The sequence below is a fragment of the Thalassophryne amazonica genome, chromosome 2, assembly GCF_902500255.1.
Source record: "Thalassophryne amazonica chromosome 2, fThaAma1.1, whole genome shotgun sequence".
In the NCBI taxonomy this organism is placed as follows: domain Eukaryota; kingdom Metazoa; phylum Chordata; class Actinopteri; order Batrachoidiformes; family Batrachoididae; genus Thalassophryne; species Thalassophryne amazonica.
Window position 1 is genome coordinate 78,241,241 of NC_047104.1, and position 8,801 is coordinate 78,250,041.

The 8,801-nt window shown below is 47.4% G+C and overlaps 1 long non-coding RNA gene across 1 annotated transcript; it reads left to right on the plus strand.

Moving 5' to 3' along the window:
* Nucleotides 1–313: 313 nt before the first annotated feature.
* Nucleotides 314–3,909, plus strand: LOC117502430. Its single transcript, XR_004558293.1, has 3 exons — nt 314–327; nt 2,302–2,305; nt 3,778–3,909. It is a non-coding gene; the product is annotated as an uncharacterized LOC117502430 (long non-coding RNA).
* The last annotated feature ends 4,892 nt before the right edge of the window (nt 3,910–8,801 follow it).

Consider the following 8,801-nt stretch of genomic DNA (forward strand, 5'->3'; position numbering starts at 1 on the left):
CTCTGAAAATCGAATTTGCCAATCTCATCCCTGTGTTAAGTATTTTTCATCCGGACATGGGAAACCGCGGTTTCACTGAATAAAAGTTCTACCATACACTGTAAAAAAAAATCTTGTCAAATTTACGGTGAAAAACTGGCAGCTGTGGTTGCCATTTCTTCACTGTAAAAAATACAGTGATATTGTATATGGCTTCACGCTAAGGTATATTAATACTTGTAAAAACAACAGTTTGAAAATGTTCCAATAAAGATGAGTTACTGTTAAAATAATGGTGAAATTGTATATAGGCTCATGGTATAGCTGTACAATTCACAATGTAACCCTGTTGCTTTTTAAGTGAAATACTATCCATTCCACAGCATTTATTGTCCTATTTTATGGTCAATTTCTGTTAAAACAACAGCACAATTATTTATGCCTTGACGGTATGACTGTTCAATTCACAGTATAAACCCTTTGCTTTTAAGGTGAATTTCTATCCATTCCACATAATTTATTACCCTATTTTATGGTTTATTCCTGCTAAAAACAACAGCACAATTGTGTGGTTCATCAGTATGACTGTTTAATTCACAGTTTATAACTGTTGCTTTTAAGGGGAATTCCCATCCATTTCACATCATTTATTACCTCATTTTAGGGTCAAGTCCTGTTAAAATCTGAAATAAGATTTACAATGAATTACCAGCACCTGTGGATGCCAGAATATCACTAGAATGCAGGTAGAAACATTACACTCATTACCAATATTAAACACAGTAGCCAGCGATTCAAGCAGGTTTTTTATTGTCTCCAAACCTTGAGTAATCAAACAAACAAACAGTTTCTGTGGATGTCAGAATATCACTAAAATCCAGGAGCAAACAAAGACATTATATACAATGCCCTCATTATATACATTAATGAGCACACCACAACCCTTTTGAAAAGTAACATTTGAACAAGCACACAAGTCATTTCCAAAATGTGCATAGAGTAAGTTTAACACAACATCTGTTGAGCTTACAACAGAAAAGTAAGTGTTTTGTCATCAACAAAATTAAAATCCGTATTAACATGAACAGACAAATAGACCAAGGGTTGGTGAAAACGATACCTCATTCAAACAAATATTCACATGTATGCAATATGGCGATTGTTTGAAAACAATATCAAGAAGCAAGCAGCCCGATATTACCCAAATGATAAAGCTATCTCAAAAGGAAGGATGGTGCAGAGAAATTCTACCTAACACTAGCAATTTGAAGAAAAAAAACGAAGTCTGCACAATGTACACACCACCTTAGTTAACGGTATTGCATTTCATCATCATCAACAAGATTAAAATCTTTAGCAAAACAAAAGAAAGGCATAAGGACATGCTGACAGTTTGTGGATTCCTCTCCTTCGAAAAACTTCTCCTTCAACACAAATATACGAGGTCTATTAGAAAAAAAAAAACAACCTTTTTATTTTTTTTAAAAAACTTTATGGATCTGAGTCACGTGAGATTGCATCAGCCATCCTTGAACCTTAGTGTGCATGCGTGAGTTTTGTCCCGCCTGTCAGCTGCGTCATTCGCCTGTGAGCAGCCTTTGTGTGGGGAGTGGTGCTGTGCGCTCGGCGGATTTTTCTTGCAAGGAAAATGGCGGAACGATTGGAGCAGCGCTATTGCATCAAATTTTGCCAGAAACTTGGCGACAGCCAAGTGGAAACCATTCGAAAGATAAAGACGGCTTTCGGGGATGAAGCTATGAGCACCACACAGATTAAGGAGTGGTACAACCGGTTTAAAGACGGACGCGTAACGGTGGAGAGCGCGCTGCGCTCCGGCCGACCATCGACATGCCGAAATGATGAGATAATTTCCAAAGTGAACGCTGTGGTGATGCGGGACCGTTGAGTGACCATCCAAGAAATTGCGGACGAAGTGGACATCAGTACTTTTTCGGCACATTCCATTGTTACAGAAGATTTGGGCATGAAGCGAGTGGCTGTGAAGTTCGTGCCGAGGTTGCTGACGGCGGAGCAAAAGCACCTCCGTGTGGAAGTCTCACAGGACATGCTGGACTCCACACAAAGTGATCCCAGCTTTATGGACACTATTATCACCGGCGATGAGTCCTGGGTGTACGGGTACGACCCGGAAATAAAATTCCAGTCATCACAGTGGAAGCATTCCACGTCACCACGACCGAAGAAGGCGCGCTGAGTGCGCAGCAACGTGAAGGTAATGCTTACTGGTTTTTTTTACTCCTGCGGTGTGGTACACCACGAGTACGCACCACAGGGTCAAACAGTAACGAAGGAGTATTACAGGGATGTCCTCTGTCGCCTCCGTGAAGCTGTAAGGCGCAAGAGGCCGGAGTTGTGGGCCACAGGAAATTGGTGCCTCCACCACGACAATGCTCCAGCTCATTCCTCCAACTTGATTTGGACTTATTTGTCTAAAAACCAAACTCCTGTGGTTCCACAGGCTCCATACTCTCCTGACATGGCCCCTTGCGACTTCTGGCTGTTTCCAAAAATTAAAAGACCATTAAAAGGAATGCGTTTTGAGACGAGGGAGGACATCATGGCTGCAACAACGGCGGAGCTGCACGCCATCCCGAAAGAGGCATTTTTGGAATGCTTCCAACAGTGGCAACACCGCTGGGAGAAGTGTGTGGAGTCCCAAGGAGTGTACTTCGAGGGTGATTAGGTTTCCAACCCTCCAGGTAAGCCAGTTTTTTTTCCCCGGCCAAAGGTCGGATACTTTTCTAATAGACCTCGTATTCTCCTTCAAAGCAAATATTCACCATGCAGATGAGTGACTTGCTGCTTCGCTCTCTCATAAGTGATGTCCGATTTAGCTGGACCGCAGAAAAGTCTCTCTTCGTCGTCTTGAACTGCCAACTTTCATGTGCATGCGTAAATTTTTTCACACCTGCTTGTAAGCAGCCTTTGTGTGAGGATGGGTTTTTGAGGACTAGGTCTTCCTCAGTGTGCACACTGAGGAAGACCTAGTTGAAACGCATGTGTGCTCCTGATCCTGTTGCCTTGCTGTGAGACATTAAAACCTTTATTAAGACGTTTTCAAGGTCTCTACTGCCATCTACTGGCCAGTAGTGTTCATGGCAGTATTCAAACTGAAGCTGGGCAGACACTGTACAATATTTTCAATCACTGTACTCGGTTCCACCCGCACGGTGTAAACGTTCAGAGCGCACGATTTATGTTCTCACACACATTGTACATTCAAAAACCACACGTTGGACTCATGTTTCCCTCCACCTGGATGGAAAACAGACAAACAACACTGACAGGTCTGAAGGGCGGAATAGGCTGGACGCAAATGCAGGACTCTGACAACAAGCTCTGTAAGACACAGCAGTTTACTGAAACAGTAAATGAGGTTCGGTACACGGAAAGGCAGTCCAACAAGAGTGATACAAACAGAAACATCAGGCAGTAGGCGTGGTCGAGGATACAGGCAGGTAGTCGTAACACACGTGAAGCAGGCAGGACAAGAATATAATACAGAGCTGGAGAGTAGGCACAAGGCGCAACAATCTGGTGAAGAAATGAGGCAAACAAAGGAGCTTATGTACACCCAGGTGATGAGGTACAGATTGAGAGCAGGTGTGTGGAACGCCCCAGAAAGAAGGAGCGTCCAGGGAGAAGGACACACCCACCACCAGAAAACACAGACAGACAACAGAGAAAGCGACAGATCCAGACAGGAAAACCCCCCCAGCAAGAGACAAAACAATATAAGCAAACCAAAACCAGGAAAGCAGCAAACAGGACCCAAAGCCTGACAGTACCCCCCCAAGGGCCGACCCCAGACGGCCCAGGAGCCGCAGGATGAGCTGCATGAAAGGCACGAATAAGACCGGGGTCCAACACAAAACGGGAGGGCACCCAGGACCGCTCCTCAGGACCGTAACCCTCCCAGTCCACCAAATACTGGAGACCGCGACCCCGGCGACGCGAAGCAAGCAACCGGCGAACCGTAAAAACCGGACCCCCGTCCACCCACCGGGCGGGAGGAGGGGGAATGGCCAGAGGGCACAGCGGACTGGACCGATAAGGCTTAACCTGGCTAACATGAAATGTGGGGTGGATGCGCATGGAAGCAGGTAACTGAAGACGAACCGAAACAGGATTGATGACTTTAGTTATGGGGATTGGACCAACGAACCTGGGCGCTAATTTACGAGGAACCCCACGGAGCGGGAGGTGACGCGTCGACAACCACACCTTCTGACCAACAGTATAAACCGGAGCGTCCGTCCGCCTGCAATCGGCCGCCGCTTTATAAAGAGCCGAAGAACGGATGAGCACCCGCCGAGCCCGCTCCCAGGTCCGTTGGCACCGAACGATCAAACTGAGGGCAGACGGAACCGGAGATTGCAGATCAGCGGGGGTAAACAAAGAAGGTTGATGACCGAAAACCATGTGAAAAGGCGAATACCCAGAAGAATCTGACGGTAAACTGTTATGTGCTAATTCAATCCATGACAATTGTAAGGACCAGGTGGATGGATGTTGTGAGCACAAAATACGCAAACCTTTCTCCAATTCCTGATTACACCATTCTGACTGACCATTTGCCTGCGGATGGTACCCGGAATTGAGACTGGAGGTGGCCCCTAGGAGACGGCAGAATTCCCTCCAAAATCCCGAGATGAACTGTGGACCTCGGTCGGAGACTATGTCCTGTGGAAACCCATGGAGACGAAAAACATGTTGGAGCATTAGTTCTGCTAACTCCTTGGCAGAAGGCAATTTCAGCAAAGGCACAAAATGACACATTTTGGAAAACCTATCAACAACAGTGAGAATTACTGTGTGTCCCCTTGAAGGGGGTAGTCCAGTAACAAAGTCCAGGGAGATATGAGTCCAGGGCTGTCTAGGAATTGACAGAGGCAGTAATGACCCAGAAGGAGGAAGAGTGGAGTACTTGTGCATGGCACACGCCTGACAGGCATTAACAAATTCAATAACATCCCTACTCATACAAGGCCACCAGAACCGCTGTTGGAGAATAAACATAGTCTTTTTAATACCTGGATGGCAGGAAAAGCGACTGCTATGTTCCACTCGATAACTGCCCCCCCTAAGAGGAACCGGAACAAACAATCGATCGGCAGGACATTCGGTAGGTATGGTTTCATTCTCAAGTGAGGCCTTTATGCGTGATTCAATGTCCCAAGTGATCGCAGAAACAAAGCATGTGGATGGCAAAATATTACCGGGATCTGTTGGAGCATTGGGATCATCAAACTGTCTGGACAAGGCGTCTGGTTTACCATTCTTTGACCCGGGCCGGTAAGTGATCACGAAGTTGAATCGGCTGAAAAATATTGCCCAGCGAGCCTGGCGAGCGTTTAGTCGCTTTGTGGAATGTAAATAAGCCAAATTCTTATGATCACTGTAGACTAATAATGGTATCTGTGCCCCCTCAAGCCAGTGTCGCCACTCCTCCAAGGCCACCTTGACCACAAGCAGCTCCCGATCGCCGATGCCATAATTACATTCTGCGGCAGACAACTTACGGGAAAGAAAGGCACACGGATGTAATCGTTTGTCTGTGGGACACATCTGAGACAGAATTGCTCCCAGGCCTACATCAGATGCATCAACCTCAACAACGAACTGCCGTGTGGGGTCAGGAAGGAGTAGCACTGGGGCGGTAGTGAACCGTTGCTTTAGGATCTTAAAGGCCTCGTCACATTCCGGTGTCCACTTGAACACACGTAGCGATGACGTTACATTATGAAGTGGCACAGCGACCGAACTGAAATTTCGGATGAACTTGCGATATAAATTTGCAAATCCTAAAAACCTCTGAACTTCTTTACGGCAACTGGGCACCGCCCAATCATGTACTGCAGCCACCTTTTCAGGATCCATCTGAATCTTGCCCTCCAAAATAACAAAACCCAGAAAGGATACAGTAGGCTTATGGATTTCACATTTCTCCGCTTTGACATACAATCCGTTCCTTAAAAGGGTTTGTAACACGGTCCGTACATCCGGGTGTGCGTTTCTAGGTCAGGGGAGAAAATCAGTATATCATCCAGATATACGAACACGAATTTATTCAAGAACTCCCGTAGTACATTGTTAACTAGGTTCTGGAAGACAGCCGGCGTGTTAGTAAGCCCAAATGGCATCACCAAATACTCATAGTGACCGGAGGGGGTGTTAAACGCCGTCGTCCATTCGTCCCCCTCTCTAATCCTGACCAAATGATAAGCATTACGGAGATCTAATTTGGTGAATACTTTAGCCCCCTCCAGTGATTCAAAAGTGGACGACATCAAAGGTAAGGGATAACGGTTCTTCACAGTTATGTCGTTTAACCCTCGATAATCTATGCAAGGCCGAAGCATCTTATCCTTTTTCTCTACTAAGAAAAATCCTGCCCCTGCAGGGGACGATGAGGGCCGTATTAATCCTGCTTCCAACGATTCCTGTATGTATGCCTGCATCGCGGTACGTTCAGGCGCGGACAGCGAGTATAATTTCCCTCGGGGAGGACTGGCCCCAGGCAACAAGTCAATGGCGCAATCGAACATACGATGAGGTGGGAGTGATTTAGCGTTAGATTTACTAAACACTGTTGCAAGGTCATGATAACAAGGCGGGACCCCGGGCAGGTCCGTCTGAATGAGCGTAGGCATTATCTTATCGCTGATTAAACATTTTCCGGGGCACGAAGGCCCCCATCCAGTTATCGTACCCTTAGCCCAATCGAAATTGGGACTGTGCCGTTGCAGCCAGGGATGCCCCAGAATGATGGAGTGAGTCATTTTATCCAGCACTAAAAAACTGATTGTTTCCACATGGTTCTCATTGATAATTAGTTGGACGGACTGAGTGCGATGAGTGATTCTCCCAAGCTCATGTCCGTCCACCGCCCTGACTGCCAGAGGTTGTGAGATGGAAAACAATTTAAGGTGCAAGGACTTGGCGAGGGAGAGTAATATTAAATTGGCATCAGACCCAGAATCTACGAGGGCATGCACCATTTCTGAATTGTGATCAGATTGCAATTGAGCAGGAATATAATTCTGTGAATTAGAAGAAAAAATAGAGCTGTGACTCACCCGTACTAAGGCCTGAGGTCTTGCAGAAGCACCCCTGACTGGACAACAAGCATTCAAATGACCTGATTTACCGCAATAGAAACACAGTCCCTCGTCATGTCTCCGCTGTCGTTCCTCCTGCGACAGATGCATGCGGCCGTGTTGCGTCAGCTCGTTAGTCCCAGGCCGTTTGACGTTGGAGTGAAGAGCCGTGGTGGGATTCGGGTGCGAGGCGAAGGCGCGCCGGGGCAGACGAGGCGGCTTGCGGCGAGGTCGATCCGGATTGCTAGTGCGATCAACTCGTCCAACTCCTCGGGTAATTCGGTGGCGATCAGCTTATCACGAATCTCGGCGGACAGTCCCTGGAAGAACATATCCTGAAGTGCAGCTGGATTCCACTCACTCTTGGTGACCAGGATGCGGAAGTCCACAGCGTAATCCGCCACTCGGCGAGTGCCCTGCTTGAGCTTCAGTAGGGAGCGCGCCGCCTCCCGTCCCGGCGGTGTGTGCTGGAATATCTGCTCGAGCGCCGCGGTGAAAGCTTGAAGGGAGGAGCAAGATGGTGACTGATGGCTCCACTCCGCAGTATCCCACGCCACAGCCCGGCCCGACAAATGGGAGATCAAGTATGCTATCTTCGTCTGATCGGACGGGAACATACAGGGCATCAGTTCAAAATGCAACTCACATTGCGTGATAAAGGGCATGACCTCACCAGTTTCCCCGGAGAATCGTTCAGGGCAGGAAAGATGCAATGGTCGTCATGGCGGCGGGCCGAAGTGGCACCGGGGAGCAGGTGTTGCTTCTTGCTGGGTCCGGGCTGGCCTGAATAGGAAGTTTTGACAGGAGCTGTTCCAACTGGGAGCTCAAGGACGTCATGAAAGCATCCTGTCGCTGAGCTAACTCACCAAGACCGGTACTAAGAGCGGTGAGCTGATCCTCTTGCTGGGCAAGTTGCTTACTGTGGTGACGTACCGCAAGCTGGAAAGTCGTAGAGTCCGCTGCGTCCATTGTTGGCCAGATTGTTCTGACAGGTCTGAAGGGCGGAATAGGCTGGACGCAAATGCAGGACTCTGACAACAAGCTCTGTAAGACACAGCAGTTTACTGAAACAGTAAACGAGGTTCGGTACATGGAAAGGCAGTCCAACAAGAGTGATACAAACAGAAACATCAGACAGTAGGCATGGTCGAGGATACAGGCAGGTAGTCGTAACACACGTGAAACAGGCAGGACAAGAATACAATACAGAGCTGGAGAGTAGGCACAAGGCGCAACAATCTGGCGAAGAAATGAGGCAAACAAAGGAGCTTATGTACACCCAGGTGATGAGGTACAGATTGAGAGCAGGTGTGTGTGGAACGCCCCAGAAAGAAGGAGCGGCCAGGGAGAAGGACACACCCACCACTAGAAAACACAGACAGACAACAGAGAAAGCGACAGACAGATCCAGACAGGAAAACCCCCCCAGCAAGAGACAAAACAATATAAGCAAACCAAAACCAGGAAACAGGACCCAAAGCCTGACAAACACACAGAAAAGAGACAGACCATGACAACCCCTCCTCTTATTTTCTTCTGCACCGAGTTCCATATTTTCAGTTTGTGTTTTATCCACATGTTGTTGTTTTTAGTTTTTCTCTGTGACTGCAGACTAAGAAATGGGAGTATAGATAGGGGCATCCCGTACATAGAATTTTGTTCAATAGAAACCCATTCAGTCTCTGGATCCTCAACCACCCA